Here is a 16,645-nt window from a genome sequence, read left to right as displayed (position 1 = left end):
GAAAACTCACCTCTTCTCCATGGCTTTCAACACTAGCTAAGTGGTGTATGCCTTGGTTTGCTGTTTTGTTCCATTTTTTTTTTTTAAGATTTGTTATTCCTTTTCGTGCAGCAGATAGAATATTTGCAGACGAATCCTTAAAATTTGGTTACAAGCACCAAAGTTTGACTGTATACCTTTTAGTACATATTTTAGAAAAATAACAGACATTTGAATTTTCAATAGGGGGCCAAGTAGGGGTCAATTGAAGAACTGCATAGGGGTCCAAAAAAAAAAGAAATGTTCCAATCATATTGAAACCTATACCACATTATGTGTCTGATCACAAAGATTCCAAAAAAGTATAGTTTTGACTATCTGTGACTGAATGTTCTGGAGTTATGGGGTAGAACCAGCAAGCATGGGGACAAAGGTCACTTTCAGTTTGTACAGGGGTCAAAAGTTAAAGTTGCTCCAATTATGGTAAAACATGATGCAAATTATTGGTTGAGTTAGTAGGATTTTAAAAAGGAATAGGTTGCATCATGTGTCATGCTAAGCTATGTTACAGGGTAACATATGTCACATGTCATAGAACCCAATGGACGTCGACATTGTTTGACCTTTACTTTGGAGACAAAACATTCAAAACAATCAGAACTATTCCATTTGTTAATCCTATTAGTTCAACCAATAATTTGTACCATGTTTTACCAAAACTGGAGCAACTTTAACTTCTGACCCCTGTACAAACTGAAACTGACCTTTGTCACATTCTTCAATTTCAATTTCAATTTATTTTCCTTTATATAGCGCCAAATCACAACAGAGTTGCTTCAAGGCACTTCGCACAGGTAAGGTCTGACCTTACCAACCCCCAGAGCAACAGTGGTAAGGAAAAACTCCCCATGAGGAAGAAAACTCAAGCAGACCAGACTCAAAGGGGTGACCCTCTGCTTGAGCTATGCTACAAACAAATTATAGAAACAATTCACGGATGAATATACAAGAATTGCTGTTGGTGCACAGGACAGGAGGGTCGCCAACACAAATACAACTCCCATCTCTGGATGGAGCTGCACCTTAAACAGAGAAAAAACAGAATCAGGCATCAGAAAGACAAAAAATATTGTATAATTTGCCAGCATTAATCAACAAGAAAAACAGAAGAAATACTAAGGTGACCGCCGGCCGCGAGCCCTAAGCTTCACTAAAAGACCCAGAATTTAGGTAAAGTTGAGGCCGCAGCCCGCTCCAATTACTAATAACATGAATTAAAATAGTAAAAAGCGTAAAACAAAACTGTACCAGTATGCTAGCCATTTGAAAGGGAAAAGAAGTGCGTCTTAAGTCTGGACTTGAAAGTCTCCATAGAATCTGATTGTTTTATTGACGCAGGGAGACATTCCACAGAACAGGGGCATGATACGAGAAAGCTCTGTGACCCGCAGACTTCTTATTCACCCGAGGGACACAAAGTAGTCCTGCACCCTGAGAACGTAAAGCCCGGGCCAGTACGTAAGGTTTACTTACGTCAGATAGGTAGGGAGGTGCCAGTCCATGAATAATTTTATAGGTTAGTAGCAGAACCTTAGAAATTGGATCTCACTGGGACAGGAAGCCAGTGAAGAGACACCAAAATGGGTGTAATGTGGTCAAAGTTTCTGCTTCATGTCAAAAGTCTGGCTACAGCATTTTGAACCAATTGGAGAGCCCTAATGCTAGACTGCGGTAAACCAGAAAATAGAACATTGCAGTAGTCCAATCTAGAAGAGATGAACGCATGTATCAGGGTCTCAGCATCAGCCATAGACAGGATGGGACGAATCTTCGCTATATTTCGTAGGTGGAAGAAAGCAGTCCTAGTAATATTTGTAATATGGAGGCCAAAGGTTTCTCACTTTGTCAGTGTGATGTATGACACACAAGCCTAGGCTGAGTGTTAACTGGTCAAATTGATGCCGATGTATCACTGGACCAAGAACCATCATTTCAGTCTAATCAGGGTTTAAAAGTAGGAGGTTTCTAGACATCCAACTTCTCACTGCTGTAAGGCAATCTTTTAAGGATTTTATGTGAACGAGATTACCATCAGTTATCGGCATATATAGCTGAGCATCATCTGCATAGCAGTGAAAGGTAATCCCAAAAGGCCGCAATATGTGCCCAAGGGGTGCTATATAAAGGGAGAAAAGCAGGGGGCCTAAGACAGACCACTGTGGAACCCCAAATTTCATGTCACTAAGGTTAGAGGTAGTGTTACTGTACAAAACACAGTGAGAACGACTGGTCAAGTATGACGTCAGCCATGCAAGGCAATCCCAGTAATCCCAAAATGATTTTCCAGCCTATCAAGTAGAATATGATGATCCACTGTATCAAATGCAGCACTGAGATCTAACAGCAACAGAACCGCAGTGGTGTCCGAATCCATTGTAAGCAGAAGATCATTCACCACTTTAGTGAGAACCGTCTCTGTGGAATGATATTTTGTAAAAGCAGACTGCAGTGGCTCAAAGAGATTATTCTCAGTAAGATAGTCTACGAGCTGCCGTGACACCACTTTTTCCAGAATTTTACAGCAAAATGATAGATGTGATATTGGCCGCTGGTTTTTCAATACACTAGGGTCAAGATTAGGTTTCTTAAGTAATGGTTTAATCACTGCAGGTTTGAAACATTTAGGAACAGATCCAGAAGTTAAAGAAAGATTAATAATTTCCAGCACAATCGGCCCAAGAGTGGGCCACAGGTCCTTAAACAGTTATGTTGGTATAGGATCAAATAAACAGGCTGTGCTTTTTGTTGACGTTATGAGTTTCGTCAGCATGCCTAGATAGATACTATCAAATTCTGTAAATCTAGGTAATACCTCAGTAGTGGCGCCCACCTCAATAGCATGGTGTAGTGGCTGGGTTAAGGCATGTTGGGATATGTTCAACCTAATGTCATCTATTTTCTTCTCAAAGTAATACAGGAAATCTTGTGCTGTAAAGGGAGAGCAAGCTACAGGTGGTTGTCCATCAATAAGTGTTGCCACCGTGTTGAACAAGAACTTTGAGTTATGCTTGTTTTTGTTGATCAAATCAGAGAAGTAGGTCCGCTTTGTAGCCAATAATGCATGCTTATAGTCTAAGATAGCATCAAGCCACGCAAGGTGGAATACTTCTAATTTTGAACGACGCCATTTCCATTCTAGACCTCTTGCTTTATACTTGAGGTCACGCAGGTAATCACTGAACCAAGGTGACTGTGATTTGGAGCAATGTTCTTGCTGGTTTTACACCATAACTCCAGAACATTTAGTTATCGATAGTCCAAACTATACCTTTTAGGATCTTTGTCATCAGATACATAATGTGGTATCACTTTCAATATGATCTGAACATTTTTTTAATTTTGACCCTGTGCAATTCTTTAATTCAATTCAATTCAATTCAATTTTATTTATATAGCGCCAAATCACAACAAACAGTTGCCCCAAGGCGCTTTATATTGTAAGGCAAGGCCATACAATAATTACGTAAAAACCCCAAAGGTCAAAATGACCCCCTGTGAGCAAGCACTTGGCGACAGTGGGAAGGAAAAACTCCCTTTTAACAGGAAGAAACCTCCAGCAGAACCAGGCTCAGGGAGGGGCAGTCTTCTGCTGGGACTGGTTGGGGCTGAGGGAGAGAACCAGGAAAAAGACATGCTGTGGAGGGGAGCAGAGATCAATCACTAATGATTAAATGCAGAGTGGTGCACACAGAGCAAAAAGAGAAAGAAACACTCAGTGCATTATGGGAACCCCCCAGCAGTCTAAGTCTATAGCAGCATAACTAAGGGATGGTTCAGGGTCACCTGATCCAGCCCTAACTATAAGCTTTAGCAAAAAGGAAAGTTTTAAGCCTAATCTTAAAAGTAGAGAGGGTGTCTGTCTCCCTGATCTGAATTGGGAGCTGGTTCCACAGGAGAGGAGCCTGAAAGCTGAAGGCTCTGCCTCCCATTCTACTCTTACAAACCCTAGGAACTACAAGTAAGCCTGCAGTCTGAGAGTGAAGCGCTCTATTGGGGTGATATGGTACTATGAGGTCCCTAAGATAAGAAGGGACCTGATTATTCAAAACCTTATAAGTAAGAAGAAGAATTTTTAATTCTATTCTAGAATTAACAGGAAGCCAATGAAGAGAGGCCAATATGGGTGAGATATGCTCTCTTCTTCTAGTCCCCGTCAGTACTCTAGCTGCAGCATTTTGAATTAACTGAAGGCTTTTCAGGGAACTTTTAGGACAACCTGATAATAATGAATTACAATAGTCCAGCCTAGAGGAAATAAATGCATGAATAAGTTTTTCAGCATCACTCTGAGACAAGACCTTTCTAATTTTAGAGATATTGCGTAAATGCAAAAAAGCAGTCTTACATATTTGTTTAATATGCGCTTTGAATGACATATCCTGATCAAAAATGACTCCAAGATTTCTCACAGTATTACTAGAGGTCAGGGTAATGCCATCCAGAGTAAGGATCTGGTTAGACACCATGTTTCTAAGATTTGTGGGGCCAAGTACAATAACTTCAGTTTTATCTGAGTTTAAAAGCAGGAAATTAGAGGTCATCCATGTCTTTATGTCTGTAAGACAATCCTGCAGTTTAGCTAATTGGTGTGTGTCCTCTGGCTTCATGGATAGATAAAGCTGGGTATCATCTGCGTAACAATGAAAATTTAAGCAATGCCGTCTAATAATACCGCCTAAGGGAAGCATGTATAAAGTGAATAAAATTGGTCCTAGCACAGAACCTTGTGGAACTCCATAATTAACCTTAGTCTGTGAAGAAGATTCCCCATTTACATGAACAAATTGTAATCTATTAGATAAATATGATTCAAACCACCGCAGCGCAGTGCCTTTAATACCTATGGCATGCTCTAATCTCTGTAATAAAATTTTTATGGTCAACAGTATCAAAAGCAGCACTGAGGTCTAACAGAACAAGCACAGAGATGAGTCCACTGTCTGAGGCCATAAGAAGATCATTTGTAACCTTCACTAATGCTGTTTCTGTACTATGATGAATTCTAAAACCTGACAAACTCTTCAAATAGACCATTCCTCTGCAGATGATCAGTTAGCTGTTTTACAACTACCCTTTCAAGAATTTTTGAGAGAAAAGGAAGGTTGGAGATTGGCCTATAATTAGCTAAGATAGCTGGGTCAAGTGATGGCTTTTTAAGTAATGGTTTAATTACTGCCACCTTAAAAGCCTGTGGTACATAGCCAACTAATAAAGATAGATTGATCATATTTAAGATCGAAGCATTAAATAATGGTAGGGCTTCCTTGAGCAGCCTGGTAGGAATGGGGTCCAATAGACATGTTGATGGTTTGGATGAAGTAACTAATGAAAATAACTCAGACAGAACAATCTGAGAGAAAGAATCTAACCAAATACCGGCATCAATGAAAGCAGCCAAAGATAACGATACATCTTTGGGATGGTTATGAGTAATTTTTTCTCTAATAGTTAAAATTTTATTAGCAAAGAAAGTCATGAAGTCATTACTAGTTAAAGTTAAAGGAATACTCGGCTCAATAGAGCTCTGACTCTTTGTCAGCCTGGCTACAGTGCTGAAAAGAAACCTGGGGTTGTTCTTATTTTCTTCAATTAGTGATGAGTAGTAAGATGTCCTAGCTTTACGGAGGGCTTTTTTATAGAGCAACAGACTCTTTTTCCAGGCTAAGTGAAGATCTTCTAAATTAGTGAGACGCCATTTCCTCTCCAACTTACGGGTTATCTGCTTTAAGCTACGAGTTTGTGAGTTATACCACGGAGTCAGGCACTTCTGATTTAAAGCTCTCTTTTTTAGAGGAGCTACAGCATCCAAAGTTGTCTTCAATGAGGATGTAAAACTATTGACGAGACACTCTATCTCACTTACAGAGTTTAGGTAGCTACTCTGCACTGTGTTGGTATATGGCATTAGAGAACATAAAGAAGGAATCATATCCTTAAACCTAGTTACAGCGCTTTCTGAAAGACTTCTAGTGTAATGAAACTTATTCCCCACTGCTGGGTAGTCCATCAGAGTAAATGTAAATGTTATTAAGAAATGATCAGACAGAAGGGAGTTTTCAGGGAATACTGTTAAGTCTTCTATTTCCATACCATAAGTCAGAACAAGATCTAAGATATGATTAAAGTGGTGGGTGGACTCATTTACATTTTGAGCAAAGCCAATTGAGTCTAATAATAGATTAAATGCAGTGTTGAGGCTGTCATTCTCAGCATCTGTGTGGATGTTAAAATCGCCCACTATAATTATCTTATCTGAGCTAAGCACTAAGTCAGACAAAAGTTCTGAAAATTCACAGAGAAACTCACAGTAACAACCAGGTGGACGATAGATAATAACAAATAAAACTGGTTTTTGGGACTTCCAATTTGGATGGACAAGACTAAGAGTCAAGCTTTCAAATGAATTAAAGCTCTGTCTGGGTTTTTGATTAATTAATAAGCTGGAATAGAAGATTGCTGCTAATCCTCTGCCTCGGCCCGTGCTACGAGCGTTCTGGCAGTTAGTGTGACTCGGGGGTGTTGACTCATTTAAACTAACATATTCATCCTGCTGTAACCAGGTTTCTGTAAGGCAGAATAAATCAATATGTTGATCAATTATTATATCATTTACTAACAGGGACTTAGAAGAGAGAGACCTAATGTTTAATAGACCACATTTAACTGTTTTAGTCTGTGGTGCAGTTGAAGGTGCTATATTATTTTTCTTTTTGAATTTTTATGCTTAAATAGATTTTTGCTGGTTATTGGTGGTCTGGGAGCAGGTACCGTCTCTACGGGGATGGGGTAATGAGGGGATGGCAGGGGGAGAGAAGCTGCAGAGAGGTGTGTAAGACTACAACTCTGCTTCCTGGTCCCAACCCTGGATAGTCACGGTTTGGAGGATTTAAGAAAATTGGCCAGATTTCTAGAAATGAGAGCTGCTCCATCCAAAGTGGGATGGATGCCGTCTCTCCTAACAAGACCAGGTTTTCCCCAGAAGCTTTGACAATTATCTATGAAGCCCACCTCATTTTTTGGACACCACTCAGCCAGCAATTCAAGGAGAACATGCGGCTAAACATACCACTCCCGGTCCGATTGGGGAGGGGCCCAGAGAAAACTACAGAGTCTGACATTGTTTTTGCAAAGTTACACACCGATTCAATGTTAATTTTAGTGACCTCCGATTGGCGTAACCGGGTGTCATTACTGCTGACGTGAATTACAATCTTACCAAATTTACACTTAGCCTTAGCCAGCAGTTTCAAATTTCCTTCAGTGTCACCTGCTCTGGCCCCCGGAAGACAATTGACTATGGTTTCTGGTGTCGCTAATGTCACATTTCTCAAAACAGAGTCGCCAATAACCAGAGTTTGATCCTCGGCGGGTGTGTCGCCGAGTGGGGAAAAATGGTTAGAAATGTGAATGGGTTGGCGGTGTACACGGGGCTTCTGTTTAGAACTACTCTTCCTCCTCACAGTCACCCAGTCGGCCTGCTTTCCCGGCTGCTCGGGATCTGCCAGAGGGAAACTAACGGCGGCTAAGCTACCTTGGTCCGCACCGACTACAGGGGCCTGGCTAGCTGTAGAATTTTCCACGGTGCGGAGCCGAGTCTCCAATTCGCCCAGCCTGGCCTCCAAAGCTACGAATAAGCTACACTTATTACAAGTACCATTACTACTAAAGGAGGCCGAGGAATAACTAAACATTTCACACCCAGAGCAGAGAGACAGGAGAAGCCGCCATGCTAAACCGGCTAAGAGCTAGTAGCTGCGCTAAGCTAGCGGATTCCTAAGAACACGCAAAGTGAATAACGTGTAAATAATTTAGAGGTGATTCAGCAGAGGGAGTGCTTTAGTTAAGGCACGTGAAGATTACACTGTGAAACAAATAGTTATCTAGGTAACTAGATCAATCTAACTGCTCAGATTAAACAGCTAACAGATACAGCAAAACACCGCTGTGCTCCGGAACAGGAAGTGATACAATACCGCAGTGAGAGCCAACCACCAGTAGAGGCCTAATTGACCCCTACTTGGCCCCTATTGAAAATTCAAATGGCTAACATTTTTCTACAATATGTACCAAAAGGTATACACCAGGGGTGGCCAAGTTCGGTCCTCGAGAGCCACCTTCCTGACACTCTTAGTTGTCTCCCAAGGCCCAAGTTGGCTCTCAAGGTCCGAACTTGGCCACCCCTGGTACAACCCCTGGCAAAAATTATGGAATCACCGGCCTCGGAGGATGTTCATTCAGTTGTTTAATTTTGTAGAAAAAAAAGCAGATCACAGACATGACACAAAACATTTCAAATGGCAACTTTCTGTCTTTAAGAAACACTAAGAAATCAGGAAAAAAAAATTGTGGCAGTCAGTAACAGTTACTTTTTTAGACCAAGCAGAGGGAAAGAAATATGGACTCACTCAATTCTGAGGAATAAATTATGGAATCACCCTGTAAATTTTCATCCCCAAAACTAACACCTGCATCAAATCAGATCTGCTCGTTAGTCTGCATCTAAAAAGGAGTGATCACACCTTGGAGAGCTGTTGCACAAAGTGGACTGACATGAATCATGGCTCCAACACGAGAGATGTCAATTGAAACAAAGGAGAGGATTATCAAACTCTTAAAAGAGGGTAAATCATCACGCAATGTTGCAAAAGATGTTGGTTGTTCACAGTCAGCTGTGTCTAAACTCTGGACCAAATACAAACAACATGGGAAGGTTGTTAAAGGCAAACATACTGGTAGACCAAGGAAGACATCAAAGCGTCAAGACAGAAAACTTAAAGCAATAGGTCTCAAAAATCGAAAATGCACAACAACACAAATGAGGAACGAATGGGAGGAAATTGGAGTCAACGTCTGTGACCGAACTGTAAGAAACCGCCTAAAGGAAATGGGATTTCCATATAGAAAAGCTAAACGAAAGCCATCATTAACACCTAAACAGAAAAAAACAAGGTTACAATGGGCTAAGGAAAAGCAATCGTGGCCTGTGGATGACTGGATGAAAGTCATATTCAGTGATGAATCTCGAATCTGCATTGGGCAAGGTGATGATGCTGGAACTTTTGTTTGGTGCCGTTCCAATGAGATTTATAAAGATGACTGCCTGAAGAGAACATGTAAATTTCCACAGTCATTGATGATATGGGGCTGCATGTCAGGTAAAGGCACTGGGGAGATGGCTGTCATTACATCATCAATAAATGCACAAGTTTACGTTGATATTTTGGACACTTTTCTTATCCCATCAATTGAAAGGATGTTTGGGGATAATGAAATCATTTTTCAAGATGATAATGCATCTTGCCATAGAGCAAAAACTGTGAAAACATTCCTTGCAAAAAGACACACAGGGTCAATGTCATGGCCTGCAAATAGTCCGGATCTTAATCCAATTGAAAATCTTTGGTGGAAGTTGAAGAAAATGGTCCATGACAAGGCTACAACCTGCAAAGCTGATCTGGCAACAGCAATCAGAGAAAGTTGGAGCCAGATTGATGACTAGCACTGTTTCTCACTCATTAAGTCCATGCCTCAGAGACTGCAAGCTGTTATAAAAGCCAGAGGTGGTGCAACAAAATACTAGTGATGTGTTGGAGCGTTCTTTTGTTTTTCATGATTCCATAATTTTTTTCCTCAGAATTGAGTGACTCCATATTTTTTTCCTTCTGCTTGGTCTAAAAAAGTAACTGTTACTGACTGCCACAATTTTTTTTTCCTGATTTCTTATAGTGTTTCTTAAAGCCAGAAAGCTGCCATTTGAAATGACTTTAGTTTTGTGTCATGTCTGTGATCTGCTTTTTTTCTACAAAATTAAACAACTGAATGAACATCCTCTGAGGCCGGTGATTCCATAATTTTTGCCAGGGGTTGTATACACAGTAAAATTTTGGTGCTTGTACCAGGATTTGAACGATTCTTACAGTTATCTGCTGTACTATTTCTCCTTGTAAATATTTCACAGTTATTGTAACGCTGCTATTGTGAAGCACTTTGATCAACTACAGTTGTTTTTAAAAGTGCTATATAAATAAACTTGAATTGAATTGGTGCTTTGTATGTCACGTGACATGGATCATTTGGCCCATTTGTGATGCACTACATTTACTGTGCAAATTTGGTTCCATCCATTTTGTACACTTGTACTCTGCAACGACTGTGCGCACACACAGTAGTGGGGATGGGGATGGCGTTTAGATAAACAAGGCTGAGTTTGTTTTGCTGACTGATGACGATTTGAACAAGTCCTACTATTTAAAGGTTGTGTTGACATCAAAGCACCAGTGACACTCACAAAAATGTAAGTCCCTTTTCTGTTATTTATAAATTAACAAAATATAAAATGACAAGGATATATTTTTGCTGTTATATAAAACAAATAATGTTTTTTCACTCTTTCAATGGAATGAATATTTCATTGTGTGAAAGATGGAATGTTTCATCTTTCAGTTTATAAAATATTTGTACCATTGAACTCAAACATTCATTATTTGTATCATATCATTTCTCAAAACTCAATACAACATGCATCATCATGCATCACTGGATGTCTGACACTCGATTGACACTGGGAGTCAAAAATTTCAGCATCTTCAGAGCACTTTGATTCTGGTGCTCTCTCACAAACAATCCTTTGTAAATTCGATGTTATTACATCCGCCAAGGATGTAATAAAATCACCAGCATTTATTTATTTGTCTGTCTGCCTTTAGTTTTGTGTCATGTCTGTGATCTGTTTTTTTTCTACAAATTAAACAACTGAATGAACATCCTCCGAGGCCAGTGATTCCATAATTTTTGCCAGGGGTTGTAGCTGTACGAGTTAATCAGCTAATAACAAATTGATACTATTTCCTTGCATAATGTACGTACAGTGCACCTAGAAAGTATTCACAGCACTTCACGTTTTCCACATTTTATGTTACAGCCTTCCAAAATGGAGCAAATTCATTTTTCCTCAAGAGCCCATAATAACAACATGAAAAAGTTTTTTTTTTTCATTTATTTTTGAAAATTTATTAAAAATACAAAACTAAGAAATCACATGTACATGAGTATTCACACCCTTTGTTCAATACTTTGTTGATGCACCTTTGACAGCAATTACAGCCTCAAGTCTTCTTGAATATGATGCCGCAAAGACTAATTGGTGGATTGCTGCAAAGATAGCTGTCCGTCTGGAAGGTTCCCCAGTCTTCACAAAGGAATGATGGAGCTCCAAGAGTTTCCATTGGGTTCTTGGTCACCTCCCTGACTGGGGTTGGGTGTCGAGAACCGGTACTTTTCAGGTATCTTTAAGAAATGATTCGATCCACCGATATCAATAGTCTTTTTGCTTAACGATTTCCTTATCAGCCCTTCAGAGCAGCCATTGTTTTGAGGGTGTTTGTTGGGAAAATGATCATTTCTCTATGATGATTACAAACCGTGCAGCGGCTCTATAATCAACCGCTTCTGCAGCGCAACTCCACTTTGAAGCGTGAACCAATGAAGCAGTACTTCGATCCGCTGGTTGGTTCGATTCGATGCTCTTCAGAAGCGGAAAGTCCACTTCTTAACCCCTCTCAAAACCATTAAAATATGTCAATCGTGAGTCACTTTTGTGTGGATTAAAGTCACCAACTGGGACGCTTGTGTTGTTGCAGTCAAACGAAAATTGTCGTCCGTTCCATTGGCACAGCTCCAAACTCTGCGCAGCTCTCTACCGAGAGAGTCCGGTCGGAATTAATAACTTCAAAACGAATTGCAGCTTTAAATAAAATGACACCTCTTTCCAAACATTGTAATACAAACTACAATCGACTAAAACATTTTTTTTCCCCTCTCAAAATGAGACGTCCTGCATTTTTTATGAATTAGATCCTGACGTGCAAAATCGAGAGATTTAGCGAGAGAGTCACTAAATTGGCAACACTGAATGTAAACACATGCAACGCGAACTCACCCGTGCACAGTCCTGTACCGAACCAAACATCTCCGTATTGAAACGGGTCAATACAAATACATGTATCGTTACACACTTGGTTTAGATAGATAAAATCTTATCAATACCCATCACTATCCTTGACTAAGGCCCTTCTCTCCAACTGCTCAGTTTAGACGTGCAGCCAGCTCTAAGAAGAGTCCTGGTGGATCCAACATTCTTCCATTTACAGATGACGGAGGCCACTGTGCTCATTGGGACCTTCAAAGCACGAGAAATGTTTCTGTACCTTCCCCCAGATTTGTACCTCAACACAATCCTGTCTCGGAGGTCTACAGACAACCCCTCTGACTTAATGCTTGGTTTGTGATCTGACATGCATTGTCAATTGTAGAACCTTACAAGTACAGTCCGTGCACAGCAGTGGTGGGCACAGTTCGGCTAATCCGATAACAGATAATGATCAAAGCCAATGTTTTTGCTAGCGGATTAGCTTTTCAGATAAGTTTTAAAACCATCATCGGACCCATTATCAGTATTATAAATTTAGTTCTGATAGCTTTCAGTCCAATAACATTTTTTTTTTTTTTGCAGGTAAAGTGAGCAAAGTTTAATGGTCAAAAATGTTTGTAAACCCTAACATCAAACATTTTAGTCCGTCTGTTGTGCATTTGTGGCAGACTGGCTGCCTGTCGCTTGCTGATGACATCATCATTAAGCGCAAGACGTGACTGGCTGGTCGACGCAGGGAGCATTGCAGGTAGTGTAGTTCAGGTTCACTCTGGACATTACAATGCTACCATCCACTCGACAAACAAAACTGACTAATTTTAACTTTTTTTTTTATTTCTTTGTGGCTGATGGGATAATTTAATTGCCAAGACTCGATGGGGGAGAGGAGCTCTCACGGAGCAGCTCCTTAAATGACAGTAAGCTGATGTGGTCGCGTCCAAATCAATACTAAAAGTTATCGGTTATCTGTAATAAAGATAGCAGTTTATCAGTTTAGCGTCATAAAAGATAACTTTTCAGTTATCGGATTAATGGTTATCGAAGCTAACTTTTTGGTTAGGTGTACCCACCACTGGTGCACAGCCACTTTCAGATTTCTCCAAAGATTGGAATCAGGTCTGAGCTCAGGTGCCTTTTGACAAAGTTCAGGTCATGTCCTGCGTCTTTTACTAAGGAGTGGCTTCCTTCTGGCCACTCTACCATCCAGGCCTGATTGGTGGATTGCTGCAGCAATAGTTGTACTTTACGAAGGTTCTCCTCTCTCCACAGAGGAAAGCTTTAGAAAGGTTAGCCAATCAACTGAAATTAACCCATTGGACTCCAATTAAGCTGTAGAAACATTTCAATGATGATCAGTGGAAACAGGATGCACCTGAGCTCAATTTTGAGCCTCATGGCAAAAGGTGTGAATACTTAGGCCTATGTACACGTGATTTTACTTTTTACTTTTAATGAATTTGCAAAAATCTAAAAAAACCTTTTTCCACATAGTCATTATGGGGTATGTGTGTAAATTTTGAGAAAAAAAAAAAAAAAAAATTTCATCCATTTTGGAATAAGGTTCTAACAAAGTGAATACATTCTAGATCCACTGTATTGAATCAGTCAATAGAGTGGCTCATCAAAAAGATGCACTGCTGACATGATTTTCTCACTACACTGGCTACAACAAAAGTGAAGGGAACAGAACAAACCACTGAATTTGGCGTCCATTGATTTGACAAAGGCGCATGATCTAGTTCGTAGAGATAGCTTGTTCAAGATGCTCCCCCTAATTGGCTGTCCACCTTAACTGTTGAGCCTTGTAAAGTGATTTCATGATGGCATGATGAGCACCGTGCAGTTTCAAGGTGACATCTCAGATGAGTTTGGGGTAAAGAGTGGAGTAAAGCAAGGCTGTGTACTGGCCCCAACGCTCTTTGGAATCTTCTTTGCTATTCTTCTGAAACATGACTTCAGGTCTTCAAATGATGGTGTATACCTCCATACAAGATCATACTTTTCTACAATGCTCACTTGCAATCCAAGACAAAGAACAGAGAGGTCACAATCAGAGACTTGCTCTTTGCAGATGAAGTTGCCATTGCTTCTCATACTCAGGAAGGACTACAGAGTTCAATGGACAATTTGTCCAATGCCTGCAAACTGTTCAGTTTGACCATCAGTCAAAAGAAAACTCAGGTCATGGGCCAAGCAACCTCTATGCCACCCTCTATCACCATCAATGGGGAAAATGTGAAAGACATCAACCAGTTTCAGTACCTGGGCTCAATAGCAACAGACACCCTATCACTTGACACCGAGATCAATAAACTCATTGACAAAGGTTGAACAACTCTGGCAAAACTATCATAGCGAGTGTGAGAAAGCAAACATCTGACTGTCCCCACCAAAGTCAGTGTCTATCAAGCTTGCGTGATTTGCAATCTGTCCTACGGCAGTGAATCCTGGACAACATATGCACACCAATAAAGGAAACTTCAGGCCTTCCATAAGAGATGTCTGCACAGGATCCTTGGTATCACCTGGTAGGACAAAGTCAAAAACAATATAATGTGTTAACAACAGCAGGTATACCTACTATGTACACCCTCCTCTGTCAAAGACAACTTTGCTGGCAAGGCCACGTGCATAGAATGGAAGATGGGTGCATACCCAAGGACCTCATGTATGGCGAACTCTCAACAGGCAAACGCAAGAAAGGTCATTCACACCTCAGTTTCATGGATGCATGTAAACGTGACAGGAAAGCATGTGATATCGATGCCAACATCAAGTTCATGATGCAGACAAATCAGCCTTGAAAACACTCGTCTCAAAGGGTCTGACTTTTGGTGAGAATAAACACAAAGACCTGGCAGAGGAAAAAAGAATTAAGAAAAAAAATCTAGTCAGCAAACTCGACTATGCACCAGTCTTCACATGCGAGGTCTGCAGCCAACAGTGCAAATCGAGGATTGGCCTCTCCATCCACAGCAGACAGTGTTCCCCTATAACCTCAACAGGTACAATTCCACAGTCGTCAACTGAAGGATGTCACTGAATCATTATAAAAAAATTGCCCTGCCTGAGAAATTCTTCAAGAGCCACCACTGCAACTGACAGCAGCGTGATGTTAAAAGCTCCAGCTTCTGTCTTGTCAGTGCAGTCAGAGCTTTCAACTAAAGATTGTGAGATAACAGGGTCTGACAACTACTAAGATTTTGACTACTGTAGACAAAAAAAAGAAGAAGCTGGGCACTACTCTCTGCGTCCTAATATATTTTCTCCGCTGCACACGTTTTATTTCCACAAAACTCTGTCACCACTAACTCAATTTGATGGTTCTGTTGAAATTCCTGAATGTTTTACACGGGGAACAGCAATGGGAAAGGCAAACAATCAACAAAAAACAACAAAAAACCCCCATAAAACTTTGCAATTTTTGATGGGTTTTGGACAGCAAGTTACCATTTCATTGATATACAGTAGTGTTCAAAATAATAGTAGTGCTATGTGACAAAAAGATTAATCCAGGTTTTGAGTATATTTCTTATTGTTACATGAGAAACAAGGTACCAGTAGATTCAGTAGATTCTCACAAATCCAACAAGACCAAGCATTCATGATGTGCATACTCTTAAGGCTATGAAATTGGGCTATTAGTAAAAAAAAGTAGAAAAGGGCGTGTTCACAATAATAGCAGCATCTGCTGTTGACGCTACAAACTCAAAACTATTATGTTCAAACTGCTTTTTTTTTTAGCAATCCTGTGAATCACTAAACTAGTATTTAGTTGTATAACCACAGTTTTTCATGATTTCTTCACATCTGTGAGGCATTAATTTTGTTGGTTTGGAACCAAGATTTTGCTCGTTTACTAGTGTGCTTGGTGTCATTGTCTTGTTGAAACACCCATTTCAAGGGCATGTCCTCTTCAGCATAAGGCAACATGACCTCTTCAAGTATTCTGACATATCCAAACTGATCCATGATACCTGGTATGCGATATATAGGCCCAACACCATAGTAGGAGAAACATGCCCATATCATGATGCTTGCACCACCATGCTTCACTGTCTTCACTGTGAACTGTGGCTTGAATTCAGCGTTTGGGGGTCATCTCACAAACTGTCTGTGACCCTTGGACCCAAAAAGAACAATTTTACTCTCATCAGTCCACAAAATATTCCTCCATTTCTCTTTATGCCAGTTGATGTGTTCTTTGGCAAATTGTAACCTCTTCTGCACATGTCTTTTATTTAACAGAGGGACTTTGCAGGGGATTCTTGCAAATAAATTAGCTTCACACAGGTGTCTTCTATCACAGCACTTACAGGTAACTCCAGACTGTCTTTGATCATCTTGGAGCTGATCAATGGGTCAGCCTTTGCCATTCTGGTTATTCTTCTATCCATTTTGATGGTTGTTTTCCGTTTTCTTCCATGTGTCGCTGGTTTTTTCATCCATTTTAAAGCATTGGAGATCACTGTAGATGAACAGCCTATAACTTTTTGCACCTGCGTATAAGTTCTCCCCTCGCCAATCAACTTTTTAATCAAACTACGCTGTTCTTCTGAACAATATCTTGAACGTCCCATTTTCCTCAGGCTTTCAAAGAGAAAAGCATATTCAACAGGTGCTGGCTTCGTCCTTAAATAGGGGACACCTGATTCACACCTGTTTGTTCCACAAAAT

At 40.3% G+C, this 16,645-nt stretch overlaps 1 protein-coding gene across 1 annotated transcript in view; it reads right to left on the bottom strand.

The window, feature by feature from the left end:
• LOC117525998 (histone lysine acetyltransferase CREBBP-like) overlaps positions 1–16,645 on the bottom strand; it is a 228,177-nt gene that overhangs the window by 172,454 nt on the left and 39,078 nt on the right.

Source organism: Thalassophryne amazonica, chromosome 15 (genome assembly GCF_902500255.1).
Source record: "Thalassophryne amazonica chromosome 15, fThaAma1.1, whole genome shotgun sequence".
NCBI lineage: Eukaryota > Metazoa > Chordata > Actinopteri > Batrachoidiformes > Batrachoididae > Thalassophryne > Thalassophryne amazonica.
The sequence above is the reverse complement of the archived record's forward strand: the minus strand, read 5'-3'. Positions and strand labels throughout refer to the sequence as shown.